This window comes from Cebus imitator, unplaced genomic scaffold (assembly GCF_001604975.1).
Source record: "Cebus imitator isolate Cc_AM_T3 unplaced genomic scaffold, Cebus_imitator-1.0 Scaffold10, whole genome shotgun sequence".
NCBI classification, from domain to species: domain Eukaryota; kingdom Metazoa; phylum Chordata; class Mammalia; order Primates; family Cebidae; genus Cebus; species Cebus imitator.
Genome location: NW_016107325.1, coordinates 9344709 through 9362176, shown reverse-complemented (window position 1 = coordinate 9362176; position 17468 = coordinate 9344709). Strand labels below are relative to the sequence as shown.

The window sequence follows — 17468 nt, the reverse complement described above, 5'->3', positions numbered from 1 at the left end:
ACATAACTCAATATGTTTGCTAATATTTTATTTAGGATTTTACAGCTATGTTTTATAATTTCCCTTTTATTTTTGCAATAACCAAATAAAATTTGGATATAATTGTTACAATAGTCTCAAAAACAAGATGGGAAATATTTTCTTTTCCTATATTTTTGAAAAAGCTTTGAAAGATTGATGCTATTGCTTTCATAAATATTTGTTTAAATTCATTAGTGTAGTCATCTAAGTCTGGCATTTTCTATGTGGAAATGTGTTAAATTACAAATCCAACTTTTATATAGTTGTAGTGCTATTCAGATTATTTCTTTATGTATTTAGTTGTATTTTTCTGAAAATATTTCCATATGATTTAAATTTATAAATTTATTGGCATAAGCTTGATCACAATATCTCCTTATAATCTTATTACTTTCTATAAGAAGTATGATTATCTCACCTTTTTCTCCTCAATATAGTTATTTGTTCTTCCTTTTCCTTGTGTTTTAATTAGTCTTGAGAGGAATTTATTGATTTTATATGTTTTTTTTTCAAAAGAATCAACTTTCAGCTTTGTTGAGTTCTCTACTGCATGTTTGTTTTTCCAGTTCATTAAATTTTGCTCATTTCTTTATTTCTTTCTTCTTTCTATTTGCTTTAGGCTTAATTTGTTGTGTTTTTAAATCTAATCTCTGAAACAGAAACTTAGATCATGCATATAGCCTCTAATGTATGCATTTACAAACATAAATTTCTCTCATAGCACTGTTTTAGCTGCATCCCACAAGTTTTAGTATTGTAGTATTTCATATTCTTATTCTTTCAAAATATTTGATTTTAATTGCAATTTCTTCTTTGACTTATGGATTGTTTTAAAATGTATATCTTTGTAGGCTGGGCACAGTGGCTCATACCTGTAATCCCAGCACTATGAGAGGCTGAAGCAGGAGGGAAGAATCACAGGATTGCTTGAGGCCAGGAGTTCGAGATCAGCCTGAGCAATGTAGCAAGCTCCTGTCTCTACAATAAAAGTTGCTTTTTTTTTCTTAATTGGCCAGGCACATAGTGGCATGCATCTGTAGTACCAGATACTCAGGAGGTTGAGACAGGAAGATCACTTATACTCAGGAGTTCAGGGCTGCAGTGAGCTATAATTTTCCCAGCCTGGGTGACAGAGTAAGACCCTGTCTCAAGAAATAAAAAAAAAAGTACATCTTTGATTTTGAAAAATAAAAGTGAAATTCTAAGCTCCCAAGAGAGAGAAACCTTGGGACCCGAGAGAAATCTTAAAAACTGAGTTATCAGCCATGGCAAGAAAGGAGGTCAGACATGTCTCATGATACCCCCTCCCTGGAAAACCACAATGAGGCTTCCTTCCCAAAGGGCTAAACAGAAACCAGGCTTTTCAAAAGACCCCACCATTGTTATCAACCAACCAGCTAATGCTACCCGCTTCCTTTTGTGGTTTCAGCATAACTGATGAGAATTTCTTCTTAATATGAAAACACCAACCATGGAGGGGTCTGGCCAGTCTACGGAGAATGTACGGGAAGGGTTTTCACATCTTCTGCCTGAACTTGGGTGTCAGGGGGCTAAAGTCTCCACTTTGGATCATACTAACATAGCTGCGTTTTGGTATCTGGGATCCATGAAGGGGCATGAAGCTCAATTACACATGCCCATACTTCTCTTCTCAGTGGCACATGTTCCTCTCATAGAAGAACCATGGGCATGTGCAATTGAGCTTCATGCTCCTTCATGGATCCCAGGTACTCCTCTCATGACTCTTTCTATAACTTATTAAATATGTATATTCGGCCACCCTACTTAGCATAAATTCCTGTTCCCTTTGTCCCTCTCTAGAAGTGTCTGTTTTTGGTGCTGGCCAGAGGCTATCCCTTCCAGCCTGTCAGAATAACCACCCTACAGGCTCCAACCCTTTATGAGAAATAAAGCTCTCCTTTCCAAATCTATGAACCTTGTCACTCTCAAGTTGCCACTTTCAACTCAAGAACCATAAGAATATTTTAGTAAATTTGTCATTAACTTCAAGTTTAATTCCATTGCAGCATCCCATTGGAGCAAAGAACATAGCCTGTTTAATTTCATTGCCTTAAAATCTTGTTGAGACTTACTTTACAGATGGCAGATAGTCTTTTTTAGCAAATGTTCTGCATGTATTTGAAAAGAATGTCTGCTCGGCAATGGTGAGACACAGTGATCTACATATTTAATGTTTGATCCTCTCTTTATTTACTGAGTTTTCGCCTGCTTATTCTAATACTGAGAAAAGTGTGTTAAAATCTCCTATATAAGTATAGATTTGTCTGTTTCTCTTTTAAAGGTAGTCAAGCTTAGTGCCATTTCTAATAAATAAATAAATAAATAAATAAATGTAGTCAGGCTTCTCCTGTACATGCATTTGCCCAGGATTTAGAGATGCCAAAAGAGAACATCCTGAGGGTGGGTGACCAGCAAAAGAAACTGAACCCCTGCAGTGTGGAGCTGAACAAGTTGCCTAGGCCAGGACTCAAAAGGTGAAGGAAGAGACATGATGGGAGCTAAGAAGACAAAGGGCTGCACTGTGGTCTATGTCACTAGATGAGTAGCAACAGAGGCAATTTAGCATGTTGCCTGCGGCCATAACTCACCCTCACAAGGTAAAAAAAATATGGGGGCCTTCCTCCGGACAAGGCCAAGGCAAAGCCAGACCAGAAAGGGAATTCTGGGAAATGTAGTTCCACCTTATATAAGTTCACTCTACACAAAGCCATTACACTTAGCCTAAGAAAGCTCACAAGTCACCTTTGAAATAAATTGTAATTCATTTAATTGAAGGTGCTCTCTGAAGCCACAAGACTAGAAGAAACTGCCATGAGATAAATTATAGAGAACAGAGCTAAAGTAATTGTTCCAGCTCACTACCGTTACCTGGTACAGCCACGGGTCAAAATAAAAAATACTTATTTTCTGGGAGTGAAACCACCTTTGCAAAAATTATGACAATGAAAAATATCTGACCTAACTGACTACATTTTGCTTCTTTTTTATTTTGAGGTGGAGTCTGGCTCCATCACCCAGGCTTGAGAGCACAATCTTGGCTCACTGCAATCTCCGCCTCTGGTGTTCAAGCGATTCTTCTGCTTCAGCTTCCCAAGTACCTGGGACTACAGGCACACGCTACCACGCCAGGCTAATATCTGTATTTTAAGTAGAGAAGAGGTTTCACCATATTGTCCAGGCTGGCCTCGAACTCCTGACTTCAGGTAATCCACCTGCCTTGGCCTCGAAAAGTGCTGGGATTACAAACATGAGCCACCGCACCCGGCCTCCAGTTTGCTTCTAACCTCCAAGCTACTTTTGTTCATTCCTGGGCACAGACTGAAGTAACTTTGGGAGAAATTTAGTTTATAGTTTAATTTTGAAACAAAGATGATGACAGCCGCTACCAGAAACAAGCCCCCTTCTTGCTTGGGGACAAGACTGCCTTTGTAAACTAAGAAATTAGCCACAAGATTATAAATTATGACTCAGGAGTCATACAACCAGAGGCCACCAGCTTCCTAACATTCTCAGTTTCTCCTAGGCGTAACATCACTATTGTACAACCTAGGAGGTTTGAGGTGTTTTTCAGACCCTGCATTCCAATGGATCAGTTGATGCCACCCAGAGGGGTAAACTAGCTCATCTGTTCTTGTGGCCCAGCCCAGGAACCCACTTAGCGCAAGAGGACAGCTTAAACGCTCTATGATTTCAACTTGGACCCACCCAATCAGCCCTCCCATTCCCTGGCCTTTGCCTGCCAAACTATCTTTAAAAAACCCTAGCTTCAGAATTTGGGGGGAAGTTGATTTGAGTCTTAAAAGAACTCCCACCTCCCATTTAGCCAGCTTGACTTGTATTCAATACTTTATTGCCATTCCCCTGTCTGGAAAACTCAGCTCTATCTCTGCAGCAAGCAAAAAGAACCCACTGGGTGGCTATAGAAGCAAAGTTTATTTTTCCAAAATATGTTTATGTGTAAAATATTGTTAAGGATTTGTGACAATTATAAATCAATTGCTCACCCCCTAGTGAATTAATTTTGTAAATTTATTTTTTTATAATATATATAACATACGTCTAATGTTGTCTAATGGTAAGACATTTTTAATGCTACCATTTTAAATTATGCTAGTAAATTTAAGCACAAAGCAAAGAAAAAAGTGTTTCCTTTCAAGTATTTATAATGTATGCTAACAATATTGCCAGGCTAAGGGAGTGTTTGGCTTTTGAATGTTCATTAATATTTAAATCATTCCAGGGAAATGAAGAACCAAAGACAAAGTTAAAGTTAACACAAAAAGGGGAGGGGTGTGTGAAATTATGTGCCAGATGCTAGAAAAATCCTTGTGATGTGGCTTTTATGTTCATGAAATAAGGTTTGGGGCGTGTGACTTTTGTGTAATAGTCTTATATAAAAACACAATAAAAGAGACACAATTTAGCAAATTGCGCTGCAAAGAGGAGAAACGAGGTGAGATTTTGCTCAAAAACAGCCCCTCCCCCGCCTGAGAAGGTCTTTAGCTCTGAGCAGCTTCCCGGAGGACACACGGTTGTCATGGAGACAGGCAGGGCCTCCTCCTCTGTGCTTGGAGCCGAAACAGCAGGGCTGGTTGGGAGTGAGCACCGGGAACACAATGATGAGCCCTTCTGCTGCAGGCAGTGGACACCAAGCAATGACCTAGTGCACTGAAAGAGAGAAAAGATAAGAATACAAACAGCCCCATGCACGCTCCCCGCCACACCCAAACCCCAACTCAATGATATTGGGGATAATAAAGCAACTCTTCAGCCTCCGATGTACTTAGCTAACATTTAAGCAGATCGAAAAGCTGTTTGTAGAAAAGCCATTTATTTCTTTCAAGAGCCAATAAAAGCAAAGCTACTACTCCTCCGATATAATTAAATCTTTTGATATAACAAATATTAGTAATAAGAACAAACAACATTATAACAATAATGCTTGTTGAATTCCTTGAATTCCTATGTACTGTAGTTACTGGAATCTTTCAGTCATTAAATACCAGTAATGTGTACAGAAAGATAAGTGCCAGCTATCAGATTTTTAAAATTAAGAACGATTAAGACAAACACAAATATAAACAGGTAATCTGTTGGTGCTTACAGAGAACATCTCCTGTTTCATAAATATGCCCCATTTATATTATAAAATAGAACAAATTAATTGAACTAGAATTTTGAAAGTAATTAAAAGTGAAAATGTGAGCCAGTTATGTTTAACACTATTCTATATATAATATTTTATTTACCTAGATGAGCATAAATAATATTTCTTCCTTTATTCTGTAGTCTTAATAAATTCAAAGCACAGCTACATTATCTAGAAAAATCTGTGGTGACATCTTCAATTTATGTTGACATCCCGTATCCATCAGCAGAGACTGAAGACAAGGAAAAGAGTATGTAAGTGCAAAAAGTCTGTATAATTAATCAAATAAACAATAAATTTGCATCTAAACTCTTTTTATTATTTAATTACTGCTGGCCACCACCCTTAAAAAATTCCAAAAGAAAATTAACATAATCACACTCTAGGATATTTTTTTAAGTACTTATACAAAAATGCCATCATACAAAATGCCATTTGAATTTCATTCAGTAAACATAAACTATATACAACACTAATACTACCAATGTTTTTTAAAAAATAAACAATGGATAAACATGGATGAAATTTTTGACCTTTAAATAACAAAACAGAAGACATTTATTCCCCTAGTTTCCGAGACCACAATAAATCATATAAATAAAGGAATTTATAACATAATGCCATCCCATCCCAATTCTTTCTGAAAAAACATGGACTGCAAACTAGAAATGAATAAATGTTACATAAAAACGGATCTTAAGCTATGTGAAAAGGCAATATGTACTCTTAGGGAATACCCATGTTTGCCTTACATTCTAAAAATTGATGTTATGAAACAATAAATTATTTATGACTTTGGTAACATAACAATATTGTTAATCATAGAAATAAAAGATCAAAGATAAACAGGAGTGATGACAATTTATCATTAGTAAATTAGCTGATGTTCTTTTACACTGCTTTCCATTCATTGGGCTCTATGACTACTCTGTCTTCTTACCTTTTTTATTCTCTCTCTCTCTTCCTTTTTCTGCTTTCTCTTGTTTCTCTCACAAGGAGTATGAACATGGGTGTGTATACCTATAATACAAATCATTGTATATATAGACATTAAAGAGAAAATGTGTGTGTACATATACAACCCCTAACACACACACACACACACACACACACACACACACAGAGTTATTAAACACAAAATTTATTACACAATAGTGACAGGCAATATCACACACACACACACTTTATGCTTTCATAGAAGATATTTCCAACCCACTTTCCCAGAGAGAAAACTATAGAAAGCTTCATCTTTTTAGTCTTCCCAGTTGAGGGAAAGTGATGTCCCTCATAAGGGTTTTGGTAAAAAGAACCATGAATACTTGGCTTCCACCTTCCAGGCTCAAATTCTGGGTCTGAGGCCTGCAAAGAGACATTTGGAATTTCTGTGAGCGGCAGCAACCTTTGTTGGCCAGATTTTCTCCAGCAAAGGGCTGTAATGGTACAGTTATGTCTGTCACTAAAGGGAATAAATTTGGCCTCCCCCAAATCTCAAATACATATATTTACTTCTTAGAGTAAAATTTGAAAATGAGAGGAGGAAATAATTGCACACAATTATACGTACATGCAAACTTACAGGTGCATTTTTTTCCCTCTCTCATTTTCAAATTTTACTCCAAGAAATTAATCCAGCTTCAAATATTCAATGATTTCCTAATTTGCAGTTATCATATGGGGAATAAAGTGATTGAACTCACCACTCTCAGATGCTATTTTAGGCAATTCTAAATCAGAGAATGCCACAGAAATCTGAACACTGGAACAAGGCTACATTTTTTTTTGTGTATACTATGGACAAAATTATCTTTAGCTTTAATTCCCTCATTTGCATGGAGATGTGGTGATAGAGTTCAAGAACCAGAATTCAGGGCAATTCATTCTCAACTCTAGAACCCAGAGTTATAGCCTCCTGATGCTCTGGTCCAGTTTTCACATTTCTTCACCTCTGGAAGCTGCAATATGAAGCTAGTTTGTTCACTGCATGCACTGCTATTTGTCCAGAATTATAAAGGCCCAGAGGCTTTTATGCTATTTAACAAGATCATGTTTTTGTAAGAAAATAAGCCAATAAATATGCAGGCATATTGTACAAATGTAAAGAATCTCCTATTTTTATCTTGATGACTGTAAATTAGTCAAAAAGAAAATAATAAACCAATTATTACAGGCCACTATATTGTGTGCCTAGTGTTTATAAAATTTTATCCTATCTATCCCTCGTAAGACCTCAATGAGGTAAGCTTTATTAACTCCATTTTAAAATGGAGAAACTGAGGCTTAAAACTACAGAGTCAACAGTCAAATTCATGTCTGGTGGGTGTCAAAATCTGCTAAAATGTAAACCCAGTTTAGTATAATTCTTCTTTAAAATTATCAGACACCGCTGGGCATGGTGACTCACACCTGTAATCCCAGCATTAGAAGGCTGAGGCAAGTGTATTGCTTGAGCCCAGGAGTTGAGACCAAGCTGAGCAACATGCCAAAACTGGTCCTGTACAAGATATGCAAAAATTAGCTGGGTATGGTGCTTGTAGTTCCAGCCTCTCCAAAGGCTGAGGTGGGAGGATTGCTTGAACCCAGGGAAGGCAAGACTGCAGTAAGCCCTGATTACACCACAGTACTCCAGCTTGGATGGCAAAGTGAGACTGTCTCAAATAAAAAAAAAAAAAATCTGTTAGACACATTAGCTACTCTACTGTTCTCTTTTGTCAATATTTTCTGTGAAGTCACATTTTATATTAATATTTATTGAATATCTTTTTATGTAAAAATTCAAAAAGAGTAAGACAATATAAAAGAAAACTCTATCATCCCTGCCCTTGAGCTTAAAATAATTTAATTTCAGCCAATTTATTCAGCATTTAAAGGCCTGATCACACCAAACTTTTCCATTCTGGTCATGGAAAGATTGATGAAATAGACAGTGTCTTACCCAACTAGGGTCAGGCATTGCCGACACACACACAGAAGAAATAATTAAACACATGCACTAAAGAATAAAGTATATGAATATAGTAGAGGGGTCAAAGCAAAATGCAGGCAAGTCAATCCATAGGTTTACATTTCACACATTTATTGAGCACCTACTGTGCTTGGCATTGTGCTGAACACTGAAAAAATACCAACCAAGAATACACACACTCTCTCTTAGAGTGAGACTGCTCTCATGGAGTTTACGAATGGAGAGTATGGAGAAGCAAACAGGCAATATCAGTGCTGTGTGATGAGGCCGTGAAGGTGCAGAGGGCCCAGGGAACAGAAGACCTAAGGCCACAGGGCCAAGCAGAGAGCCCTGCCAAAGAGTAGGTTATAATTTGTGATTTGCCAAACTGACTGAAGATAAAGATACTCTTGAATCCAAGCAAGGCAGGGATGATAAGCCAGTGTAAGTTTACATTTGAGGACAGCTTGCTAAACGGTTATTTTTTCAACTCTCCTTTTGACACTTAAAAATCTTAGAATAATTAGCTACCTTTCTCCTACTACAATCAATGTCACAATGTTAATCTTACATATATATCATGTTATTTTACGGGATATTCATAGTATAAATTCCTGGCAACATATATTGTTCAGTAAGAAAAGACAGCATGTACAATAATCTTACTTTATGATAAGTACCTTTACATTATTTTCATATACATAAACAAAAATACACATGTATGTGAGGGTATTTTTGTGTGGAGCAGGGTCTCTCAACTCCCAGGCCATAGATTGGTACCCGTGTGTGACCTGTTATGTTAGAAACTGTGCCATACAGCAGGAGGTAAGTGGCAGGCAAGCAAGCATTACCCCCTGAGCTTCACCTCCTGTCGCATCAGCAGCATTAGATTCTCATAGGAGTATTAACACTATACCTACCTATAGGGCAGTCACCCTATTGCGAACTGCACATGCAGGGGATCTAGGTTGTGTGCTCCTTATGGGAATCTAATGCCTGATAATCTGAGGATCCTAGGTGGAACAGTTTCATCCTGAAATTCTCTTGGAAAAACTGTCTTTCGTGAAACCAGTCCCTGGTGCCAAAAAGGCTGGGAGCTGCTGGGGTGGGGGTGTAAAACAAATTGACGCTATTAGCATTCACAAGTTCACAATGATTATTTCTTTATTTTTTCATGTTTATTCTGTTTCTGACTTTCAAACATTTCTTTAATACAGAACACGTATTTAAATATGTATGCTAATTTTGGTGAACCCTTATGCACCATTTACTGATGCAGAAATATATTCAAGACATGTAGTTTATGGTATTAGTTAAATACTATAATAAAATGCCTCCTGTTCTGACAATGATTATTTTTGCAGTACATAAGAAAGAAAAACAATCCCTGACAATTATGCTAAATTGGAGACATTACATTTTCAACGTGAAAATATCTTAGTGTTTTAATTTTTGAAAGTACAAATAGCAAACATTTATAGGCTTAAAATCCATATACGTGAGTTCTGTATGAATTATGTCAGCTAATTCTCACAAGAACTCTATGAAGAAGGCACTGTTTTTATCCCTGCTTCGTAGATGTGGAGACTGAAGCATAGGTTTAGAAGATGAACAGGTCACGTAACTACTAGCAGGCAGAGCAGGTACTTTATTTTAACCCAGGTGACTCCTGAGCCCGCAGTTTTAATCACCAGACTATACTGTATCTTTCACCTTTTCCATAATGTTGTAAAATGAATTTGAAAAAGTACAAAGTGGCCGGGCATTGTGGCTCAAGTCTGTAATCCCAGAACTTTGGGAGGCCAAGGTGGGCAGATCACCTGAGGTCAGGAACTCCAGACCAGCCTGGTCAATATGGTGAAACCTCATTTCTATTAAAAATACAAAAATTAGCCGGGCATGGTGGCATGTGCCTGTAGTCCCAGCTACTCAGGAGGCTGAGGCAGAAGAATCACTTGAATGCAGGAGGCAGAGGTTGCAGTGAGTTGAAATCATGCCACTGCACTCCAGCCTGGGTGACAGAGCGAGACTCCGTCTCAAAAAAAAAAAAAAAAAAAGTACAAAGTTATGCAAATTATGCTTTAAAGTGCTAGTTTATGCCTTCTAAAAGAATGTCTGCTTTTTATCTCTACATCCTATGAATGTATATTAAGATAATACTAATTATACAATTTTTGAAGGGAAAAATAAGATTAAATGATCTTTTAAACTTGAGACCTAAATTTCAATTTAGGTCAATTGCTTTAATCAGATTCACCTTGCTACATACAGTGATACACGAGGTTACTATGCCAACAAAACAAGAATTGTTCCCAGGTTGTTTGCAAATAGCTAGTCTCAGAGGATGAAGTTACCTAAGGTCTGTTATGGAGACAAAACCATATTCTTAGAAAATAGAAGAATTAATCCCAAGCTGCTAGGAAAGTGTTAGTCCAAACTGCATCACTTTGTAAGTTCCCTACTATTTTGCAGACCTTGGTCAAAGTGAAACATTTCATGGGGGTTTGGGCCATGAGAGGCATCCTCCCTAGCCAACTGACCACAAGGCTGACAAAGGCCCAAATAAAGAAACATCCCTAACATATCTCGCTGGACGTAGGTCCAAGGAACACCAAGATGAGATCCTGCTGGAACAAGGGCCAGAACTGCCTCATCATGGGAATATTTTATCAGTATCCTGCTGGGCAGCAAACCAGACTGCCCAGATTCCTCCCACCTATACCTGTAAGTACCTCCAGCCTATAAGCAATGAGGACTCTGACATTAGGCTGGTCCCCCACTTCTGAAGGTTTTATGGTGGACATAAAGCCTGCATTTGCTGTTGACTTGCCATGTGTGTGTGTGTGTGTGTGTGTGTGTGTGTGTGTGTGTGTCTTTCTTTAATCCTTACCTTCCATTCAAAACCTAAATGGCAGTAGAACCAGTCCTTCTTCTTCCTCTTCTTTTTTTTTTTTTTTTTTTTTTTTTTTTGATGTGGAGTTTCACTCTTGTTGCCCAGGCTGGAGAGCAATGGCACGACCTTAGCTCACTGCAACCCCTTCCTCCTGGGTTCAAGCAATTCTTCTGCCTCAGCCCCCCGAGTAGCTGGGGTTACAGGCATCCGCCACCTCGCCCAGGTAATTTTTAATAGAGATGGGTGTTTCAACATGTTGGCTAGGCTGGTCCCAAACTCCTGACCTCAGGTGATTCACCTGCCTCTGCCTCCCAAAGGGCTGGGATTACAGGCATGAGCCACTGCGCCCCGCCCCAAACTTCTAAGAGAACGCTTTCATTTGCTCAAGTTCATTACCCCTGTTATCCTAATTAACAACTTCCTGAGTGTGAGTAATCTCTTGTTAAGAGATTTAACCATCCAAGAGTATGAGATGACAACAGAAGTGGGATGCATACCTACAGATGGTTTCTGGCTAATTGTGAATATGGTAACGTTGGCATCCAAATAGAAGGTCTATTAGCTACTTTTCAAATAGTAGAAGACATTATGATAATAGATGAGACTGTTAAGATTTAAGACTGTGTATTATAAAAACATAGTTACATATTTTTAAAAGATGACTTAATTAGCAGGCAGTTTTTTTTAACAACTGTGGTTATCTTTCATCACCTAAATAAAGGTAAATTTGAAAATTACAACTACTATTACTATTAATATATACAAATGATATTTGCATTAAAATTCTATTCCTTGAAAAGGAGTTTTGCAGTAGAGGCTGGTACTGCCTTGCCAGTTGGCAAGAAGTCAAAGTGTTTAACCTTGGAAGTAACTATTGAACAAACCTGGAGGGATGCTGCTTGCTCATCTAGTCTCATCTCTACCGTGTAAATGAAAAATATATACTGAAGCATACTTTTTAAGGATAGCAATATGCTGTTATTCTACAGAGGTCCTTGTTACTTATAACCCAATTGCAAATTTCATTTTTAAAGTTTTGTCAGGGACTCTTTATGAAAGGAAAGGCACACATTTTCTGTACTTAGAACTGAAGTACTCGAATTTACCAACTCACGTGATAAAAGTGGCTTATCTAGGAGTGCAGTTTACATGGGCTTTGTCCTACATTTGGGGAAGATGTTTCATTATTTCTGCTGTCATTCACATATGGAGCAGGATTTTTTTCTTCCACATTTGATTTTGGAGCTCCATAGTAAAATTAAAGAGCAGAAAGGGCTGCTGAGTTGAGCTATATTAGCATCATGCTGTCAAATGGCACACTAATAAATAAAGTGGTAATTAGGATATTTAACAATAATGACGGGTATTCTTGGAAGGGTTGTCCCAGAAGGGTAGAAGCCATCATAAACAAGAACTAGTCATCACTGCAAGTCTACCAGTACGTATCAGAGTTTATAATTTGGGACCTTTACCTGAAACCAGTGAAATTCTAAAAGGATAAGCTGAATTAAAACCATAAGAAATATTGGCTAATTTTTTGACTACTATTAAATAATTGTGTAAAATAATAAAAGTATCAATGAATATATTTAACATGATGAATTCTACTCTTTAGGGGGCATAATGTTAGGAATTGCAGAATTAGGTTTTTCATCTTCATGGAGCCCCTATAAGGTAGGATCTATTGTTATCCCTACTTTATAAACAAGAAAAATACTCTTGAACGTCTGGGGAAGTCCAAGGAGTAACTTGTTCAAGGTCACACTATTTGTGGCAGATTGAAGATGGTCACAAACTTTTTCAACTCCTCCTGTTGAGAAGTGGGTTTATGTTCCCTCCCCTTGAGTCTGGATGAACTCTGTAACTGCTTTGACCAGTATATTACAATAGAAAGGATATTGGGTCAATTTCTGAACCGGACCTTCCTCTCCTTTCCTATCTATTGGAACACCCTCTCTGAAGAATACATACCAGCCTGTATGTATAGAAAACAACTCCTGAAAGACCACCATGTTGTGAGAAAACCCAAGCTAGCCAAGTTAAAAGGCTACCTTGAGAGAAGAGATTCTCAGGCATTCCTCAGCTGTACCAGTCCTACCGCAGCAGGCAGACATGAGACTGAAAAAGCCATTAAATGACTCTAATTAGAGTTGGCCCCAGCTGCTTACTACAACTGCATCAGAACCCCAATAAAAGCTTCTCTTCTGAACTGAAGCAACTCAGAATTATGAGAGGTAATAATAATGTTGTTTGAACCACTAATGTTTTTATCTACTTGGTTTTTTAGTAAAAACATAATAATACAAATTTTAAAAATAAAAAATTATATTTTGACATCCAACTTTGGGTCATATTAAAAAATGTAAATAAATAAACCACTGGTTTTTCTTTTCTTTCAACTTTTACGTTAAGTTCAGAGGTACGTGTGCAGGATGTGCAGGTTTGTTACATAGGTAAACATGTGCTATGATAAACCGCTAATTTTTTAGGTGTTTTTTTACCCAGAAATAGATAAACCAAAACTGTTTACTGAGCGGCAGAGCTAGGATCTGGGTAGTAGCAGATAAAAACTTTGATCCATTTATTGCAGGTGTAGTGACATGAATAAAGCAGCAGTTCTCAAATTTTGGTCCACAGATTCCTGGGAACTTATGAGACCTCTCCACAGGGTCTACAAGGTCAAAACAATTTCATAATGACACTATTAGGTGTTATTTTTCTTTATCACTATGTTGACATTGGCACTAATGGTGCAGAAGCATTGGTGGGGAAAACTGCTGATGCCTTAGTCTGAATCAAGGCAGTGACACAGTGATGCCTGTGTGAGTAGGCATCATATTCTTATGCCACGCATTTAAATTTTTAACCATTTTCATTTTATTAAAAAATATGTTAGATAAAAATTATTAATTTTATAAAATCTTGACCCTTAAGTCCACATATTTTGAATTGTGTGACAAAATGGGAAGTAGACAAAGAGTCCTTCTCCTTTATACCTGCCATCCGAGGAAAAGCAATTGAGGATTGAACTGCAAGATAAACTACCTACATTTCACATGGAACATCATTTTTACTTAAAAGAACAACTGACAGACAAGCTATGCTTATTCAGACTTGGTTTTTTGACAGGTGTTTTCTTGAAAGTAAGCAAAATAAGCTTGTCACTTTAAGGAAAACAATCGACACTACTTTTGCCAGTGATAAAATCTGAGCTTCAAGCAAAAATAAAAATTTTGGAAAGTTGTATCTTTTACCCTGAGCTTGACAGCTCCCCAATACCTAAAAACTTTTCTGGCTGGGCACCATTATGCTGGTAATTCCAGCACCTTGAGAGACTGAGGCAGGAGGATCATCTGAGATCAGAAGATTGAGACCAGCCTGGGCAACATTGCAAAACCACGTCTCTAGAAAAAAACAGAAAAATCAGTTGAGTGTAGTTCCAGCTACTCGGGAGGCTGAGGTTGGAGGATCACCTAAGCCTAGTGAGGTCGAGGCTGCAGAGAGCCATGATTGTGCCACTGCACTCCAGCCTGGATGACACAGTGCTAGAGATTCTGTCTCAAACAAAACCAAACAAAGCAAAACAAAAGTAACTTTTCTGATGAATTTAGTAAGGATATTAACAAATACATTTTTTATGTTGCATAATGTAATGTATTAACATTTGGAAGATCTGCATAAATCAGCGAAGCAGTATTTCCCAATTGACTAATCCATGATGGTAAAAAATTACATACAAGTTAAGATCCATTCAAAGTGCAAAATAAAGCAACAAAATTTATATACAACACAGTATGCAAAGTTTATTGATATGGTTTCAGATTCCACATCGCAACACTTAAAAACTCCTACTTGTCGAGTTTTACCATAATATCTAAGAGCAGTGTCCACAATTATCTGAAAAGATGTTATCCTCATTTTTCTGACTCCATAGTTTTGTGAGGCCATATTTTCTTCATACACTTCAACCAAAACAACATATTACTATAGATTGAATGTAGAAGTAGATATGGGACTCAAATTCTCTTTTATTAAACCAGGCATTAAAGAGATTTGCAAAACTGTAAAACAATGCCACCCTTCTCACCAAATTGTTTTTGTTTTGGAAATTAGAGGGTGTTTTTACACACACACAAGTGTGTAATTTATGTTATGATGTAATTGTTTTACTGCTGTTATTTTAAGGTAACTTAATAAATACATATTTGAAAATTATTCATTATAATTTCTAATACTATAAATACCAATAAATATAACCCACATAAACACATTGGGCTTCTCAATAACATTTAAGAGTTCAGAGGAATCCTGATATAAAGAAGTTTGAGAGCCACTGGCCTAAAATAAAATGTCAGTTCACATGCCACATACACAAACATTGCCTGTTTGCACATTTATTATGAGATGAGATCATATGGCCCAGGCAGCAAAGAAGTAGGCCAAGAATCAGCAACTTGTAATTGCCCAATGGGTTCTTCCTGCCCACTGCACAGGAAAAATCAATCCACTGAGAAGGCAGCAATGCAGTAGAGAGATTTAATTGATGTGAGGCTGGCCCATGAAGGAGAACTGGAATTGTCACTCAAATCAGTCTCTCTGAAGACCTGGAGCTCAGGGTTTTTATAGACAATTTGGCGGGCAGGGTGTAGGGAATGGGTGCTGTCAGTTGGTGGGGGATGAAATCATAGGAGTGTGGAAAATGATCCTCACACACTGAGTCAGCCTCTGGGTGGGGCTACAAGACCAGCTGACTCATGGGTCATGGGTCCAAGTGGAGTCAATCTGAAACACATCTCAAAAAAACCCAATCTTACATTCTTCAATAGTGATGTTATCTGTAGGAACCATTGGGAAGCTTATAAATTGTGTGATCTCTGACCATATTACTCCCAAGCAGAGGGAAATTATAGAAACTACAATCTTGTGACTTGTCGTTAGTCTTATAAAGCTGGTTTCAGTCTCAAACAGGGAGGGGATTCAAAGTTAAATGATAAACTAAATTATCTCCAAAGTTAGCTTGGCCTATGCCCAGAAGTGACCAAGGACAGCTTGGAGGTCAGAAGCAAGATGGGGCCAACTATGTCAGATTTCTTACTGCCAAAATTTTTCAAGGGCAATTTCAACTTGGCTTGTCAAAAATCATCTGCCAATGGCATCACAGGAAAAATTATGAGCGTACTCAATGTAGAATGGCCTGATGGTCATATATCAGAGACACGCCTGTAGTAGTGCTTTCTGATGTTGCACTTAACAGTACCATTTAGAAATGACGACCTCTTTATACTAATTACAGACTTCACAATTTATATTTACACACAGAAACACAGTGTTATGTCATGAAGTTATTACCAGTTGTTAACACAGAACTTCTACCTTTAGCTGTGTTCTATTTTCACTAAGGAAGAAAGCTGAATAATAAACCCCTGCTTCACATTTACAGCAGTGTCCTTCCTGGGTTGACAGCATGTCTGCTAAGAGTGTCATTGTTAGTTCCCGGCTGGAGAGTGGATTTTATTCCCCTCGGTTCAGACACTTAATGCTCTGTAACAATGTCCTTAGGCAATTTTTACAATCTTATTATTACATGAGAGAGAATAAATCTACCAGTAGCAGACTGTAGGGGGGGTAAAAAAAAAAAACTAAGTAATTAGGGAAGGATATTAGAAAAGGTGCACGTCTGTGTTACGCTTGAATTCTTCTTTAGGAAAATTTCAAACACAAATTTTTATCTGAAGCTTTTCTGGAGCAGGGCCTTAGTGAGAATGCGGTTGTTAACTCTGCAATTTATTTTTAGTCTGAATTGCTGATAACCCCTTTGTTCTGTTTACAACCCACACACTCATGAAACATTCCCTCTTTTGCTAACACAAGAATCAGTTGCTGCCGTGCTCTGGGAAGACAGTCATATTGTCACTACCAGAAGTATGACTCATTTTGATAAGAAGCCGGCATTTCATCAAGATAGTGTTGCCATGGCAAATAGATACAGTATGGAGTTCTGTGTGAATCCAAGGGAACAGAATTAACACTTCAAGTGCATATGCAGTTATGTTAATCTAAATGCATACAATCATACTGCTGATTCAAAAGCTATCAGAGTTACGGTCTTACTTCTCTTCAGTATTTCTGGTTGCATAAAGAGTAGCAACTTCTTACCAAAAAAAATTAAAAGGTTTTTGAAATTAATAAATTTTCTTTTACTGAAGCACATTTAGATTCAGAGCAAAATTGAGCAGAAAGTACAGAGAGATTCCTTATACCCACTGCCACTGCTGTCCCGTAACCCCCATTCCTTATACCCACTGCCACGGCTGTCCCACAACCCCCATCCTTATATCCACTGCCACGGCTGCCCCGCAACCCCCATCCTTATACCCACTGCCACGGCTGCCCCGCAACCCCCATCCCTTATACCCACTGCCACTGCTGTCCCGTAACCCCCA

General features: G+C 37.7%; 1 long non-coding RNA gene across 1 annotated transcript in view; it reads right to left on the bottom strand.

The window, feature by feature from the left end:
- Nucleotides 1-4115: 4115 nt before the first annotated feature.
- LOC119474167 overlaps nt 4116-17468 on the bottom strand; it is a 50612-nt gene continuing 37259 nt past the window's right edge. Inside the window, exon 3 of the long non-coding RNA XR_005203461.1 lies at nt 4116-4710. This is a non-coding gene — a long non-coding RNA (uncharacterized LOC119474167). The remainder of the gene's footprint in view (nt 4711-17468) is intronic.